General features: G+C 45.8%; 1 pseudogene; it reads left to right on the forward strand.

Annotated features, from left to right (window-relative positions):
* LOC147112508 (uncharacterized) overlaps positions 1–18,288 on the forward strand; it is a 102,850-nt pseudogene extending 84,562 nt beyond the window's left edge.
* Positions 18,289–18,705: the final 417 nt, after the last annotated feature.

Genomic DNA, 18,705 nt, shown 5'->3' on the forward strand with positions numbered 1-18,705 from the left:
GTCCGTGGTAAGGGCGATGGTGGCACCTGGAAGTGGGTACACCAGCATGGTTGCATTGGCCAAGGCGCTCTTGGTGTTGACGAACGCCTGGTCCATCTCGGCTGTCCAGCTGATTGGATCCTTACCGGACTTGCCCTTGAGGGCCCCGCGTAAAGAGGGTACGCAAATGGGAGATGTGCTCTTCCTTGCTACCACTGGTGATGAGAATGTCTTCAAGGTAGACGAAGATGAAGCTTAGGTCTCAGGGCACGGAGTCCATTAAGCGCTGGAACGCCTGTGCCACGTTCTTCAAGCCAAACGGCATCCGCAGGAACTCAAAGAGGCCGAAAGGGGTGATGACTGCGGTTTTCGGGACATCTTGCGGGTGCACAGGAACCTGGTGATAACCCCGGACGAGGTCGACTTTAGAAAAGATAGAATTTCCCGCCAAATGGGCCGAGAAATCCTGAATATGCGGAATCGGGTACCGATCAGGAGTGGCGGGTGCGGGAAAGAGGTAACCACTTCCACCTTCGTCATTAAGGGGACGACGCCGTCCGATGTTATGCAGTGTCCCAAGAAATCGATCTGCTGCAGGCCGAACTGGTACTTGGCCAAGTTGATGATTAAACCATGCTGGCTGAGGCGCGTAAAGAGGGTATGCAAATGGGAGATGTGCTCTTCCTTGCTACCACTGGCGATGAGAATGTCTTCAAGGTAGACGAAGATGAAGTTTAGGTCTCGGTGCACGGAGTCCATTAAGCGCTGGAACGCCTGTGCCACGTTCTTCAAGCCAAACAGCATCCGCAGGAAGTCAAAGAGGCCGAAAGGGGTGATGACTGCGGTTTTCGGGACATCTTGCGGGTGCACGGGAACCTAGTGATAACCCCGGACGAGGTCGACTTTAGAAAAGATAGAATTTCCCGCCAAATGGGCCGAGAAATCCTGAATATGCGGAATCTGGTACCGATCAGGAGTGGCGGGTGCGGGAAAGAGGTAACCACTTCCACCTTCGTCATTAAGGGGACGACGCCGTCCGATGTTATGCAGTGTCCCAAGAAATCGATCTGCTGCAGGCCGAACTGGTACTTGGCCAAGTTGATGATTAAACCATGCTGGCTGAGGCGCGTAAAGAGGGTACGCAAATGGGAGATGTGCTCTTCCTTGCTACCACTGGCGATGAGAATGTCTTCAAGGTAGACGAAGATGAAGTTTAGGTCTCGGTGCACGGAGTCCATTAAGCGCTGGAACGCCTGTGCCACATTCTTCAAGCCAAACAGCATCCGCAGGAAGTCAAAGAGGCCGAAAGGGGTGATGACTGCGGTTTTCGGGACATCTTGCGGGTGCACGGGAACCTAGTGATAACCCCGGACGAGGTCGACTTTAGAAAAGATAGAATTTCCCGCCAAATGGGCCGAGAAATCCTGAATATGCGGAATCGGGTACCGATCAGGAGTGGCGGGTGCGGGAAAGAGGTAACCACTTCCACCTTCGTCATTAAGGGGACGACGCCGTCCGATGTTATGCAGTGTCCCAAGAAATCGATCTGCTGCAGGCCGAACTGGTACTTGGCCAAGTTGATGATTAAACCATGCTGGCTGAGGCGCGTAAAGAGGGTATGCAAATGGGAGATGTGCTCTTCCTTGCTACCACTGGCGATGAGAATGTCTTCAAGGTAGACGAAGATGAAGTTTAGGTCTCGGTGCACGGAGTCCATTAAGCGCTGGAACGCCTGTGCCACGTTCTTCAAGCCAAACAGCATCCGCAGGAAGTCAAAGAGGCCGAAAGGGGTGATGACTGCGGTTTTCGGGACATCTTGCGGGTGCACGGGAACCTAGTGATAACCCCGGACGAGGTCGACTTTAGAAAAGATAGAATTTCCCGCCAAATGGGCCGAGAAATCCTGAATATGCGGAATCTGGTACCGATCAGGAGTGGCGGGTGCGGGAAAGAGGTAACCACTTCCACCTTCGTCATTAAGGGGACGACGCCGTCCGATGTTATGCAGTGTCCCAAGAAATCGATCTGCTGCAGGCCGAACTGGTACTTGGCCAAGTTGATGATTAAACCATGCTGGCTGAGGCGCGTAAAGAGGGTACGCAAATGGGAGATGTGCTCTTCCTTGCTACCACTGGCGATGAGAATGTCTTCAAGGTAGACGAAGATGAAGTTTAGGTCTCGGTGCACGGAGTCCATTAAGCGCTGGAACGCCTGTGCCACATTCTTCAAGCCAAACAGCATCCGCAGGAAGTCAAAGAGGCCGAAAGGGGTGATGACTGCGGTTTTCGGGACATCTTGCGGGTGCACGGGAACCTAGTGATAACCCCGGACGAGGTCGACTTTAGAAAAGATAGAATTTCCCGCCAAATGGGCCAGGAAATCCTGAATATGCAGAATCGGGTACCGATCAAGAGTGGTGGTGTAGTTCAGGCGTCGGTAGTCACCGCATGGCCGCCAGCTGCCGCCCGGTTTCGGAACAATGTGGCGAGGCGAAGACCAGGGACTATTGGATTGGCAAATGATCCCGAGCCACTCCATCGTGTCGAACTCCGCTTTCGCAGCCGCGAGCTTGCCGGGTTCGAGCCTTCTAGCCCGCGCATAAACCGGGGAGCCAGTAGTGGTGATATGATGTTCAACACCATGCTTCGTGGCCGAGGAGGAGAAAGTGGGCCTTGTCAGCTCCGGAAACTCTCCGAGGAGCCGAGTGAAGTCATCCGGAGGAGGGAAAGTGCAGGCAATAGAGCGCGCCACTGTGGTGCCGTGGTAGCACGGAATCGAGTGGAAGGTGGCCGCGTTGATCAACCGGCGGCGCCGGACATCGACGAGGAGGCTGTTGGCACACAGAAAATCCGCCCCTAGGATGGCCTGTAAGACTGTGGCCGTGACGAATTCCCAACAGAAGCGCTGACCGCCGAAACAGACTTGGACCCGCCACTTTCGGAAAGTTTGAATTGCTGCGCCATTAGCCGCTACGAGGGAAAAACCGTGGTTCCCATCTTGCATATCGAGCTTCGACGCAGGTAGAATGCTACACTGCGCCCCGGTGTCACAAAGGAAACGTCGGCCCGATAGGGAATCGGTGATATAAAGAAGTTTCCCCGTAGATCCAATGGCCATCGCAACGGCGGAGCGCCCGTTAGACCCGGTCCTCCTTCGCCAGGAACGCTGCAGGAGCTTTGTTGTTTTTTTGGGTGATAAACTGCAGGGGGAGCGGCAGCATCGTGCTTTCGGGCCAAAACGGGCGTGGTAGGAGCACCAGCCCGCTGCAGGAGGAGCTGGAACTGCATCTGTGGGGGATGGGCGCCTCGTGGCTGTGCAGCACTGCTGGGTTACAGTGAAAATCTTATCGGCTTCAGCAGCAAGCTCGGCGCAGTCTGTAATCTCGGATCTGGCTAGGGCAGCCTGTACCTGCTCTGGCAGTTGATAGAGGAAAAGCTCCCAGAAGAGGAAGCATTCCGTTTCAGCACCCAAGAGCGTGAGCATTTGGCTCATGAGCTCGGACGGTTTGGAGTCCCCGAGGCCAGGCATCGTGATGAGCCGGCGAGCACGCTCCGACTTCAAGAGCCTGAAGACCTGTAGCAACCGCGCCTTTATCGTATCACACTTGCTGTCAGTAGGAGGACTACCGAGGAGGCTGATGATCCATGAGGCAGTTGCGCTGTCGAGGGCGGAGACCACGTAATAATAATGGGTCTGATCCGCGACGAAGTTCCTGATGGTGAACTGGGCTTCAGCCTGGCTACACTAGGCGTCTGGTTGTTGCTCCCAGAACTGTGGCAGTTGCAGAGTCATGGCGTTCGTGTCCATGCTAGAGATCTTCCGCGAAAAATGTTCACGAAATTCGGGGTCACCAATGTAGGAACGAAGGTTCCTAACGAAAAGACTGAGTTCGACTCAGGCAATCAAAACAATGAACTTTAATGGAACAAAACAGGTTTTAACTGGAAACTGCTGGAATACATCGAATACAGGTCTGCTCTCGTTGAAGGCTCCACGAGGACTGCTCCTCTGGTCTGAAAGCTGATGTCATGACGTCATCACGTTCCTCCCGCCATTGGGGGATCATGTGACTAACGGCATGACGTCATCACGTTGAAACCGCGCTGTAAAGGTAACTTGACATGGTACAGTTAAACAGTGTAATTAAAGGTACAGACACAGGCTGTAACTACATTGCTGTTAAAGGAATTATGTACAACTGCTCTGAGTCCTTTGGTGGCTCCGCCACACCTTCCTGTTTTTGCCACCAAGTGGATAACCTCGCATTTATCCACATTATACTGCATCTGCCATGCTGCTGCCCAATCACCCCACCTGTCCAAATCATATTGGAGTTTCTCGGCATCTTCCTCACAGCACACATGCCCACTCAGCTTTGTGTCATCTGCAAACTTGGAGATATTACATCTAGTTCCCTCATCTAGATCATTAATATATATTGTGAATAGCTGGGGTCCTAGCACTGACCCTTGCGGTACCCCACTAGTCACTGCCTGCCGCTCGGAACAACACCCATTTATTCCAACTCTTTGCTTCCTGTCTGCCAACCAGTTCTCTATCCAATTCAGTACCTTACCCCCAATCCCATGTGCTTTAACTTTGCACACTAATTTCTTATGCGGGACCTTATCGAAAGCCTTCTGAAAGTCCAAATACACCACATCCACTGGTTCTCCCTTATCTATTCTACCAGTTACATCCTCAAAAAATTCCAGTAGATTAGTCAAGCACGATTTACCTTTTGTAGATCCATGTTGACTTTGTCCGATCCTGTCACTGTTTTCCAAGTGCTATGCTATTACATCTTTTATAATGGACGTTCATTACGTTTACAGTTGCCCTCAAATTTTCGTGGGCTTTTGCGTGGTGACTTACGGCAATTAGAGATCCATTTCAGCACGGCACTCTCTACAGGGGATCTAGGATCTGTGTGAGCAGGGAAAACAACGGCATGTTTCCTCAACCAATCAGATTGAAGAATCCTTACTGAGGCATGCAGAGTCTAAACCAGGAACTGTAAGTTAGAATATTTAATTCAATGTAAAATCAAGTACAGGAAGCGAAATAAAGAGGAGGAAAGAACGATGGTACTGAGAGAGAGAGATGAAAGAGACAGAAAGAAAAATTAAACAAAAACATTTAATTTTTAATTTTTTTAAAATCTCCAACAATATTTTAAATCTGAAAGAATGAAAGCCCATACTTGTAATAAATAATTTTTAGTGCCAGAGAGTTTATTTGGCAATAATCAAGACTTATCATTGCGTTAAAAATTCACTTCCACTTGAATGGGCTGGCCCTAACTTTTTCTGCCGTGTTTAGAGGGTATCTCGTGGGTAAGTACTGCAACTTCATGCCCTGCATGTGTTTTAATGCCAAATCTTTTGGCAAAATACTGTTATAGCGAAGCTTTTGGAAGAGCAGGGCAACTCGGACAGCAACTGCCTGTTTTCCACATTTAACAGCAGCCGTCGGAAGTTGCTGTCCGATTTACTCCTTAATACTGGTGAGCACTGATAGCCTCTTGGTTATTCTTGCCACAAAATCCGGGCCTGTGTATCTCCTTAACCAATTAGATTGAAGAATTTTTACTGATGTGTGCAGAGTCTGAGCCAGGAAGTGTCAGAATATTTAAATCAATGCCAAATCATCTACTGAAAAAAAGAGAGGGAAAGAAAGATGGGATTAAGAGAGAGAGAGATAAAAGAGGAAGAAAGAAAAAGTAATAAAAAAATGAATTTTTAAATATTTTAAAATCTCCAACAATAATTAAAATCTGAAGGAATGAGATTCCACACTTGTAAAAGTAAATTTTCAGTGCCAGAGAGGTTGTTTGGCGTTAATTAAGACTCATCACGCTGTTAAAAATGTATTTACACTGGAATGGAACAATACAAGAGGTGAAGGGCGGTGAGGTCCGAGTGGGAATGGAGCGGTGAATTAAAATGACAGGTGACCAGAAGCTCGGTGTCACCCTTACGGACTGAACGGAGGTGTTCCGCAAAGCGGTCACCCAATCTGCGTTTGGTCTCCCCAATGTAGAGGAGACCACATCAGCAGCAGCGAATGCAGTATACTAGATTGCAAGAAGTACAAGTAAATCGCTGTTTCACTTGGAAGGGGTGTTTGGGGCCCTGGACAGTGGGAAGGGGGGAGATATAGGGGCAGGTGTTACATCTCCTGCGCTTGCACGGGAAGGTGCCAGGCGAAGGGGAAGGGCTGTTTTGGGTGATAGAGGAGTGGACTAGGGTGTCTCGGAGGGAATGGTCCCTACGGAATGCTGAAAGGGGAGGGGAGGGGAAGATGTGTTTGGTGGTGGGATCACTTTGGAGATAGCGGAAATGGCGGAGGATGATCCGTTGCATGTGGAGGCTGGTGTGATGAAAGGTGAGACCTGTGCCGTGCATGAGTTGGTTCATTATTTATCATGGACATTTTCCCGCCACCACACCATAAAACTGCTCAGAAAAGAAATATTTCTTAGACCAATTAGGATTCAATGCTGGTGTTTAAAAAGAAAGGAACCAATGTAATGCTGTAAAGAATTCTGTTTACCTGCAGCTCATTATCATTCAATCATCAAAACCTCATTATTAAACTCACCTCTCTGTCAGCTCCTATTAATCTCTGCTCGGTCTCTGCTGTTCAAGTCTTTGATACACAGTTCCACCATCACAGCTTTGGTCTTCCACATGGTATTTTCCATCTAGCAATCCATTCCATCACCTTCCAAGAGTATTGCTCTTCATCCAGATGGTACACATGTTCTGACCAATGCAGTCTTCTGTAACATGCTTTGTTACTGCTACTTATTATTTCAACTGTCATCACTGTCTTTCTAGTCAGTATTCACTCTTCTCCTTGTCTAGTATATAGCAAAACATCTAGCCTCATCTTCTATAGCTTAATTAGGATAATGTAGCTCTCAGTACGATACAGTTAATAGTCTCTTACACTCTATTTTCACATACCATGATATGTCTCTCCTCCTTCAGAGTAGTTTCATTGTTTCATTGTCATCTGAAAATGTTTCCAGCTGGAGCATCACACTCTCTCTTCTGCTCCCATTTGGATGTATTGGGGGTTCCACAAACCCTGCCGTAACTTTGTCAGAAACCCTGGAGAAATGGTGTAAACTACTGATTCTTCTGTTTCTCCAAAGTTTCCGCCAATCTTCCATTGAAGTCATGATGGAATATCAGGCAAACTCCTGCAGAAATTACTGGCATTAGCTTACCAGATATTTACACTTGGCCACTCCTTCACCATCAATGCCCACTTTCTTCAGTCTTCGCTCAGGCTTCTGAGCTGAATGTTATATTATTGCCATAATCTTGATCTTTGGAAATTGAATTTTGAGTTCCTTAAAAGCCCAGCTTCTTAGTAAGCTAAATGGCACCAACCGATGAACCAGCAAGACTGTTGATGTCATCTGAATATTGAAGCTCTTTTTCTAGTCCCCACCTAGCACCTTCAATGTCTCTGCTTCTTATTATACAGAACAGGGTATGATAGCATAGTGGTTATGTTACTGGACTAGTAATGCAAAGGCTTGGACAAATGAGCCAGGGACATAAGCTCAAATCCCTCCATAGCAGCTGGGGAATTTAAATTCAGTTAATTAAATAAATCAGCAATGGTGACCCTCTAACTGGATTGTTGTTAAAAACCCACTAATGTTCTTTAGGGAAGAAAATCTACCGTCCTTACCCGGTCTGGCCTATATGTGACTCCAGACCCACAGCAATGTGGTTGACTCTTAACTACCCTAGCAAGCCGCTCAGTTCTACCAAACTGCACACCACACAGACTGCAGTGGTTTAAGAAGGTGGCTCACCACCACTGTCTGAAAAGCAATTAGGGCAATAAATGCTGGCCTTGCCAATAAACAATGCCCACATCCTGAGTATGAATAATAAAAAAAAGACCAGAGATTGAACCTGGGACCATTTTGGTCTGTACAGCTTAAAACTTTTCCAAGCAGTACATTTACCCACTGAGGGAATTTGCATAGGATCAGGACACGCGTTGTTAAAAGGAAACCATCAACTGTTTCTTAAACACCCTTTTTCATTTATTTGCATAAGGCAGTGATGTTAATCATGGTCAATCATCACTCACTTGTGTGATCTCAGCACATAAAACTTACCAATTATTTCTTTGTAATGAAGACAGTATCCTTTTAAGGAATGAGAAAAATAATTGTTTTCAATATTAAAGACATGTACTAGATGTTATAGGAAGATACATACATATTGGACAGCAGGAAAGAAGGAAGAACAAACACTCAAAGCTAATTGGTGGGAATAACATGAGTATAGAAGGAACAGATGAAAAGAGGGAGGACTGACTAGAAAAGTATTATTTATTGGGTAATTTACAACACAAGAAAGCATGACCAAGAGCCAAGGTGAATTTAACTTTCACAAGTAGTAACATTGTCCAAGGAGTTTTTGCAGCAGTCACTTTGAAAATGTGGGAACCAGCAAAAGATAATATATAAGACATTAGTCAAGTATAAATATCCAGATGTTATAAATTGTCTACTTTTTATAAATTGTTCACTTCTAGTTAAAAAAACTGTCAACAGATAATCTATTTATTATTTTTGATTCATGGTGCTTCATGCAAGCAACGAACGACATATGGTAAACAATAGGCTAATCCCAGATTAATTCAGAAAAGGGGAACTGAATGTACTTAGAATAATTGAAGCTCTCTTAAAAGAGGATTGACCCTTTTTGAGGAAGCATGTTGATGTATTCCACATGTGTTGATCTTAGATTTCTAAGATTTTGGAAGGAATACTTCTGTTTATCATTTACAGTGGTGGATGGACACAGATCTAGGGAATTTCTTGTTAGTATATGCTCCCAAGCTATCTTGAATACAAAAAGAATTTTAAAAGAACTTCGTAGTTCTGTGTCCTATATCACCACTGGTTAAAATTAATTGAGTGAATGACGTGCCTGCAAGAAAAAAATTGCTTTTCCTCATGAAGATTTCATTGCACTGCTTTGTGTTTAATGTTCATATTTTCATCTGCCATGACTAATATATCATAAAACATACCTGTGGGAGTGTATGTCTTTGCATTAAAGAAACAGCTGAAGTTTACGATGCTGAAGTACTAGAAATAGTTGTTATCCTTCATCAGTATGGCAACAAGATTTGATTATGATAACATTATACAGCAATATTTGTTTTAGCTGTTAACCATTGGAGTGTTGATGAGCATTGGCTTGGTTTTCCATCTGCCCAATGTCAAATTTTTAATAGATCTGGGGCGGGCAGGACAGAATTTGCCTGGGTGTGATAAGTTGCTTTGGCAGCATCATGCCAATAAGCTGCCTTGTCAAATAGTTTTGTGCCAAAAAAAGCATATTTGAGTTTGACTTGTCTCTGCTACAGTATAATGAAGTCAAACTCCAAAAAATTGGCTGTCTGAGAAATATAATTTAAATAGCTAATCAAAATTATATGGAGCAATATTGGCCTTGGGCTGTAGAGCAAAACAGGTGATAGCCAAACGGCAGCCTGTTTTACATCCCGTCAATGTTCATTGCCATTGAAGAATGTCATATGAATGCGTTAAGTGTGAATCTGTTAATATCACCAACAGTAATTTCTAGGCTTAGTTGAAATTGAAGATTGTTTTTATTTTGGTCACATAACTAATGAAGAAAATCCTGAGTAAATATCAGTCCCTCATTTAAGCATGAAATGCATTTGCTGTTAATCTGAGGATTTGCAGCAATGTAGGTATTTACACTGTCCACGTTGCAGTCTGATGCCATGAACAAGACCATCTCTGCCAAAAGACTAAAATGTAACACCACTGACTGCTGAAATCCAGCACCATAAATTGTTATACAGTATTGTGTATCAAGTGGTGCATGAGATCCACCTGTTTCATTTGGGAAGGGATTGATGACATTTACACATAATTAAATATACCCAGTGCCCCATGAACAATGCCACTGATTACGTTGACTGATATCTCTTTTTTAATGGGAACATATGGGATCAAAGTCAAGCTCTGAGTCATAACTTTTGGGAATAGATTAATCGATAACATTGTTTGGGACAATCCTGCGGACTGTCATTTTTTGGGAATGAATCCCCAAATCCCAGACTTTAAAAAGTTTAATATATTTTCCTCTAACAATCCAATGTTCAGAGCAGTAACTTTGAATTCTATAGAAGGACACTCATAAACTGGAAAATGTAATCTAAAGGTTACTGTGGTAACAGTTAAAAAGTAATTAACAGCCTCTCATGACTGCGGCATAAGAATATTGGGGGGCTTTTTCGGTTGATTTGCGACTCCCGTTAGCGTCCTAAGAGGACTGCCGCCATGAGCCTGCTAGTTTGCCGGCACTCCCGATCCCTGGTGGCCCAGCTTTAATAAGGGGAGGAAGGCCTGCAGTACCGCGGTATGTCGCGCCATGATATTGGCTCGCAGCGTCCCAAGAGGGGCGCAGGGCACTTCCAGTAGCGCCCTTCCTCCCTCTCGGGGCACTACCTGGGAAAATTGGCTGCAGGGGCGCTAACTTTTTCAGGGTGCCAATTGTTACCCCTAGGAGTATGAGTAGGACAGTCAGCCCCTTGAGTTTGTTCCGCCATTCAATTAGATTGTGACTGATCAGTAAGTCAACTCCATTTAGCTGCCTTTGCACCATATCCCTTGATACCTTTCCCTAACAAAACTCTATTGACCTCTGTCTTGAAAATTTTAATTGACCCAGCATCCAGTCTTTTGGGGGAGAGTTCCAGATTTTCACTACCCTTTGTGTGGAAAAATTGCTTCCTTATTTCACTCCTAAATGGCCTAGCTCTTAGTTTAAGATTATGGCATGGAAATTCAATTGCGCGCTGCACTCCCATTTTGTTAGGTGTAAAATGAGTGCCTAACGATCCAATATATCGGACAGGACACTCACACCTGTTTCCTACATCATGGACACATGCTGGAACGATTCAGGAAGCATATTATAATATTTAAATAACAGTGTGGTACTCATTGTAAAACCCTTTCATGAAATTGGTCTGCCCCAGTACTTGACTCGCCACGTGATAAACTCACCCAGCAAATCATAGCGTTAGCAGTCAGCATAGACTGCCCGAGTACTATTTTTTAAAATTTGTTTATGGGATGTGGGCGTTGCTGGCAATTCCAGCATTTATTACCCATCCCTAGTTGCTCTTGAGAAGGCGGTGGTGACCCGCTTCTTGAACCGCTGCAGTCCGTGTGGTAATGGTACTCCCACAGTGCTGTTAGGTAGGGAGTTCCAGGATTTTGACCCAGCGACGATGAAGGATCGGCGATATACTTCTAAGTCAGGATGGTGTGTGACTTGGAGGGGAACTTGCAGGTGGTGGTGTTCCCATGTGCCTGCTGCCCTTGTCCTTCTAGGTGGAAGAGGTCGTGGGTTTGGGAGGTGCTGCCGAAGAAGCCTTGGCGAGTTGCTGCAGTGCATCTTGTAGATGGTACACATTGCAGCCACGGTATTCCGGTGGTGGAGGGAGTGAATGTTTAAGGTGGTGGATGGGGTGCCAATCAAGCGGGCTGCTTTGTCCTCGATGGTGTCGAGCTTCTTGAGTGTTGTTGGAGCTGCACTCATCCAGGCAAGTGGAGAGTATTCCATCACACTCCTTACATGTGCCTTGTAGATGGTGGAAAGGCTTTGGGGAGTCAGGAGGTGAGACACTCGCTGCAGAATACCTAGCCTCTGACCTGCTCTTGTTGCCACAGTATTTATGTGGCTGGTCCAGTTAAGTTTCTGGTTAATGGTGACCCCCAGGATGTTGATAGTGGGGGATTTGGCGATGGTAATGCCATTGAATGTCAAGGGGAGGTGGTTAGACCCTCGCTTGTTGGAGATAGTCATTGCCTGGCACTTCTGTGGCGTGATTGATACCTGCCACTTATCAGCCCAAGCCTGAACATCGTCCAGGTCTTGTTGCATGTGGGCATGGACTGCTTCATTATCTGTGGAGTTGCGAACACTGTGCAGTCATCAGCGAACAACCCCATTTCTGACCTCAAAAGGGCTCATTCCCTCCACACAGGTTAGTTACTGTTTGTCCTCTTTCACTGCTAGTTTATTTCTTTTTTGTTGGCTATTTTCTGTGTTCGACAAATTATTTCTGACTTCTGGGAACAACTTTGTGCTGATGCTGGATTGCTTTTAACATAAGAACATAAGAAATAGGAGCAGGAGTAGGCCAATCGGCCCCTCGAGCCTGCTCCACCATTCAATAAGATCATGGCTGATCTGATCCTAACCTCAACTCTACTATCACTCTACATCCCTCCCGAACCCATGTGATCTCCTGGGAGAGGCGAAAAACCAGATAAAAAACCCAATGGCCAATTTGGTGTGTGTGGTCAGCTTTGCCGCTGACTCCTGAGCAGTTCAAATCGCTCCCACTCCCTTGGTTCTAGACCTGGACTTATTTGGGGGTTGTAATGAAATTGCAGCAAACAACTGAATTTGATACAAGAACTTTGGTTTTTATTTGAGACAAGAAAATATACACAACACAATAATCTTATACTCTAAAAGGGGGAACACTTCAGAATATGCGAGGGAGAATGACAATAGACAAAATACTTTACCCCTCCCAATCCCACTATACTAACTAGGTTGGATTCCAGGGGACCAGGAAATGCTCACCAAACGACTTTCTTGACAGTTGTAGAGGTTCGCGATTTCGGGGTTCTCTTTAGGTGTGGCGGTTGGGGCCTGCCATACCCCGGACGTGGTGGAATACTGCACCTACTTTGGGTTTTCAGTCTTCGCGTGTCTGCTGATGCGGTCGGGTGCGTAGTTGGATTTATTGGGTAAGTACCCAATTTCCTTTGCTTAGGTATAGTTTTTAGAGTATTTTGTATTAAATCTTACCCAGGGGTAAGTCAGGCTAGCTTGTAGAGTGGAAACAAACTTGCAAATCTTCGGTTTCTTCCAGGTTGGTTTCTTGTTGGTCGCGGTGGCCCAATATTACCTAGTTGTTGGTAATATTGTTGGCTGTTTGTTTCCTGGGGCCCTTGGTTGCCACGATTCCTTCCGTTCTCCTCCTGTTGTCCTTTCGTCAATTGATTGTCCCGAGACTGATGTGTTTCGAATGAGCTGTGCCTTTGTCTATATGAACTGTACCTTCAAGTTCACACACCGTCCGAATAACCTTCACTGACTGTCCATATGACTCTCTGACTGAACTGTACTTATCGAGCTGATCGAACCCATCAAACTAATTTCTTGTGGAGACAGGTCTTTAGTTTAAACTAAACGAAGCCTGCTAATCTTGTTAGATTTTGGGCGGGCTTGTTAATTTTGATTGGCCCCATTTATTTAACTGGTTTCGAGATTGCTTCAAAATCAGTTTAAGTGTGCGAAGTGGTTTTGGATGTCTATCTGAGTGGGTTTAAACTGTTGTTCGATTGTCTTCTCCTGCTGGGGCCAGGGTCTCTTTTGTTGATTAGTGACATGTATTGTATTATTCATGTTCTTGATGGCCCTGTAGGTTTTTGGCGGGAACTGTCCTTCCATGGGCCTATTGTCTTTATGTAGAATGGCTGGGATGGTCCAGAACATTCCCAGACAATCTGGCCTTTTCCAATACTCCAACTGTCTGTCCCACAGTGCCCAACCCAGTTCCTTTGTTGCAGCTTTCCACAGGCATGAACATGCCTTTTAAAATAGCTGAATCTTCCTGGGGTTTTGACTTTAAGTCCCTGTTGGGCCAATATTCTTTGAAACAGTCCAAAATCTCTCCTTTTCTTGGTTTGGGGGAATCTGTAGAATTTTGCGAACCTTACATTTGAAAGTAAGTTATTTGAGTCAATGGTGGTCTGGTTTGTCTGCATTTGAGGCTGGAGGAGGAGGAGGAGCAACGAAGAAAGCAGAAGGTAGCAGGAGCATCTGGGAGAAGAGGGAGGAGGAGAGCACTGTGGAGGAGGCCATACCCACAGCAGGTCTTTAAGGAGCACTTCTGCTACCTCAGCTTCACCAAGGCGCAATGTGTGAGACACCTTCACTGCACAAAGGAGGCTGTCACCGAACTATGTCACCTGCTGCAGCCTCAACTTGTGCCTCAAACAAGGACATGAACAGCACTGCCTGTGATTGTCAAGGTCACCGTGGCCCTTAACTTTTATGCCACGGGGTCATTCTAGGCTGCAGCAGGTGACATCAGCGACACATCGCAGTTTGTTGTGCATCGCGGTATCAGGACTGCCATGAAGGCTCTCTACACCAGGAGGAACACTCACATCACATTCCTCATTAACAGAGCAAAGCAAGACAAGAGAGTACTAGGCTTTGCTCACATTACAGACTTCCCCGGGGTCCAAGGTGCCATAGATTGCATCCATATGGCTCCAAGTGCTCCCCATCAACACCCTGGCATTTTTCTCAATAGAAAGGAATACTCCCTGAACAATCCTGCAATCTTTCCCACCGTCCTTACTACCACCATCTGATTGATTTCCATCAGTATAGTCTCACGGTCTAGATCTCAAATGATTACAAATATGATCACCACTCCAAATCCAGAAAATAAAAAACTTTATTTCAACAACTCACTTCAGATTTGATTAACAGTTAACTGGAATAATTAAGAATCACCATTGTGCAAATCCCTAGGGGGGAGTTTTTCAGGGGGTCAGCGGGTGCATTTGGTGGCGGGTCAGATGGGAATGTTCCATGCTAGTCTCTCAGATGTCGGGTCTGTCATCGCTGAACAGACCCGACACCATGCGGTGGGGGAGGAAATTTAGATCATTAGAGAGATTGTTAAGAAGCACTTAATTAGTATTTTAAGCTTACCTTTCAATTTTACGTGTTTCCTGAGTGGTTACACGCTGCTCAGGCATCATGTCAGTTCAGCATGTCGTGAGTGGATTCAGCATTGAAATACCTGATGACCTGACAGCTGCAAAAGTTGTATAAAAGCTCCCATCTCACAGCTTTTCACTTTCCAATCTCAGAAGCTGTTGCTTACTGCATTTGGAAGACAGATTGAGCTTTATGCAGCTTTCAAGTGTTTGGTGCAAACCCTCTATCCAGTGCCACCTCATTGGAACAACCTCTCTCACCATTGATAGATTTGCTTCTGTTATCTCACCTTCACTTGCCATCTATTACATCAGAATGGCTATGGTTTACACTCTCTCACCTTGGTCCTCGGAATCCCACCACAATGAGCCCCAACACCAGCTAAACCAGGCACACCAGTGGCACCAACAACAACACCAACCTTCTCTGCAATTAACTGATGCTGCACAGGACACAGGGCATCAGTACCCAACCACATTGCTGCCCGGGACGCCAGGGATGGTCTCACCATGGCCAGATGTACTTCACTTGATGCTGTGCACCCTGGCTGCCACATGATGTGCCAGGTTGGCACAACCCCACACCAACACCATAAAGCATCCCTACAATGCTCAATCCATTCCTTTCACACTCATTGCCATTTCAGGAGGTACCGTTATGTCTCACCATTCACTGGAACTCACTAAGCCACTTCCAAATGTGCACACAGATCTGTCCAAGAACGCAAAGTGTTCAAAATAAATATTTCAATGTTTGACAACACATTAACAGAAACGTCACATGAACATTGGCTAAAACACCCAAGTGCCTACCCTTGTGTGTTGTTAGTTGGTATGATTGCACTAGGATGAGGGTGAGCGTGACCTGTGGCTAGTGAGATGGGGAACTGATCATGTAGATAGAGAGGGATGGGTGGAGGTGCAAGATATGTTGGTGTGAGTAAGGATGTGCAGGAGTAGGGTAGGGAAGGCAGAGTGATGTGATGAGTGGCACAGCAGGATGAGGCTGATTGTGGCTTTTGTACGAACGTTTTGTGATCTACTGGGATCATTGAAATGTTTGTGCCATTGCAGCCAGGGACTCCTGACCACATACCTGCTTTTGTCCTCCTGTGCAATGTGCAACCAGGCTGCATCATCTCCTGGGGAGGTGGGTGCTGGGCGGGCTTAACAAGCCCAATCAATGTAAAATCTTTTCACAGAGTGGGATGGAGCCAGCAGCGGGATCGCACCCCACCACCGACCCCGGTCGCACTGGACCCACCTCGGTAGGTGAAATCGCGGCCTAGTGTCTGTCTTGTGTACTCGATTAAATAGCCTAGTGCTCCTACAAGGTGTATCCCCAGTGGCTACAGCTTGGGAGGTAGGAGGCTGCTGAGCTTCCATGGAAGACACTTCAAATGACCGTGATGGTAAACTTCAAGCAACTCTGGGCATTGAGGTCCCAGCTGAAGATTGCAACATCTTGGCATGGGCTGGAGCGGTCTGGCCTAGCTGACTGTGTGGCACTAACAAGGGCACTGGCAGAGTGGATGGTGGGAGAACAGGCTTGCTGTCATCCTAAAAGGAAACAGCAGGTGCCTCTCCCATGGAGCCAAGACTACTCTCCTGGGACTGCGCCCCAGAAATCCTATGGCTCTACATCAGAGCAGGGTGCAGGAGTTATGTGACTTTCTGGAAGTCCCCGTCAACTCAGGCCTCCAGAGCCATTTCCTGATGTATGCCCAACAGACTTCTTTGGTAGCCAGGGTCCTTGAAGTTAGCATCAGAGTCCTCTGCAGCATGTGATGTTGCCCTTCAGTAAGCTGGCACCTGTGGCATTCTATCCCATACCCTTGCTCCTCTAAACTTATGGCTGGTGATTCATCATGTGAAGACCCCTCCTCTAGCCTCCTCTCTAAAAAATGCATGGTGCCAATCTCTGAGCTTGTGCTTGCGAAGATCAGATTGAGTGACACTGTACCTTCAGTAATGCTAGCCTTCTCATCCGAATGGCCTCCGTCTGTGCCGTAAATTTCTATGATTCCACGATTCAAGTGGCAGAAGTAAATCGGCAATTTCAGCACCTGAAATAAAAGATAGGGATAAGGCTTAGTATTAGTGTGAAGGAAGGGCAGAGTGAGATGAGTGGCTGCTGAAAACAGCGAGGTTATGTTATTCAGAGTGTGTAAGGTGAGATAGAAGTTTTTTCAGCCCTGCTATGATTCTGGTGAAACTGCGCTGTATACCCTCCAAGGCCAATATATCCTTCCTGAGGTGCAGTGCCCAGAACTGAACGCAGTGCTACAGACATGCTTTGACCAAGGCTCTGTACAACCAACACATCATTTCCTCACTTTTGTATTCCAACCCCCTTAAGATGAAAGCCAAAATTCCATTAGCCTTTTTGATTACTTTTAGTACACTAGCTTTCAGAGATTTGTGTGCATGGGCACCTAAATCCCTTTGCTCCTTCTCCCATCATTAAGAAAATATTCTGATTTGTCTTTCTTGGATCCAAAGTGGATGACATCACACTTCCCCACATTGAACTCTATCTTCCACAGTTTTAATATATATGGTGAAAAGCTGAGGCCCCAGTACAGATCCCTGGGAAACACCACTTGTCACATCCTGCCAATCAGAGAACATTCCCTTTATACCTACTCTCTGTCTCCTATCTCCAAACCAATTGCCAACTGATGTTTTGCCTGCACATCAAGATGGCACAGAATTCAAAGGAATGGGTTCCATCTGGAGAAAGACTCACAAATCACAAGCTGTTGATTACTTTGGATGAGGCTACCCTGAACATCCTAGCATACTGATGTAGGGTGTAGAGAAAAGTAAAGAAGTAGGTCTCCTCGAAGTTCATGCCTATTCTGCTGTTATATCTTGTCTCTCTTTTCAATCACTCCTGCACAAGCATACATATAAGCACACATGGTATATTGCAATGCAGACTCTTTTTGAAGGTGTGTCATTGGTCCCTTTTCTGTCATCACAAGCTGGTTAGAGGAGCCTGTAAATGTTATTAATGGTCCACAGCAAAGTAGCACCAGATCATACCCTGCATTCTTCTTATCAAAGTTTGCAAGCATCCAAACAGCTGCACAGATCTAGTTAATGAGCAGTTAGGATGTAATTAGTGAAGAGGAGGAAAAGGATGCACAGCAAAGGAGGAGGGCCAAAGAAATTAGTGCAAGAAGTATGGCAGGTGAATTACCGGGATAGACTACTACCTCAGGCAGCATGTCTACCACTGGTGACAGAAATATTTCATCCTGAGGAAGAATGTGTACACTCAGCATGAAATTGTGCCATCTTTTAAAACAAGGAGCAACATCAGTTGCACTTTACCAATCGTGCTGAACATGATAACTGAGCTCAAAGCTTTTGCCACTGGTTCCTTCCAGGCAGTGGTGGGGGGCTTGGCAGAGAGCAATCCGTTTGTAGTTCACAGATCACAGATGCCATATTTCGACAAATAGTAAATACAATGCATTAAATTCAGCACCAGCACAGCAAAAGGAAAGGCTCACAGGGCTTTTTTTGGAATGATTTGGCATTCCCAGGACACGGGGTAACACTGACTGTACAAATGTGGGCTTCAAGCACCTGTACAACATCCAGTGGTATTCATTAATAAAAAAACATATCATTCAATGAACACCCACATTTTTTGCACTACATGCTGAAAATATATGATGTCGGGGGTGATCATGATGCCTAAACCTTAAGGAGATCATGGTTTCACACTAGTTGCAGGGTGAAGACAAGTTAGAAGGTGATCTCCTTGGAGATACTGGTGATCCACTTCAAACACTGCTCCTGACATTGCTATGTGATTCCTGTATCTCTCAACAAGGAGTTTACACAATGCATATTCAAGAAGCAGGAAGTTAATT

This window comes from Somniosus microcephalus, chromosome 9 (assembly GCF_052327205.1).
Source record: "Somniosus microcephalus isolate GS21.2 chromosome 9, FLI_Smic_1.0, whole genome shotgun sequence".
Classification (NCBI taxonomy): domain Eukaryota; kingdom Metazoa; phylum Chordata; class Chondrichthyes; order Squaliformes; family Somniosidae; genus Somniosus; species Somniosus microcephalus.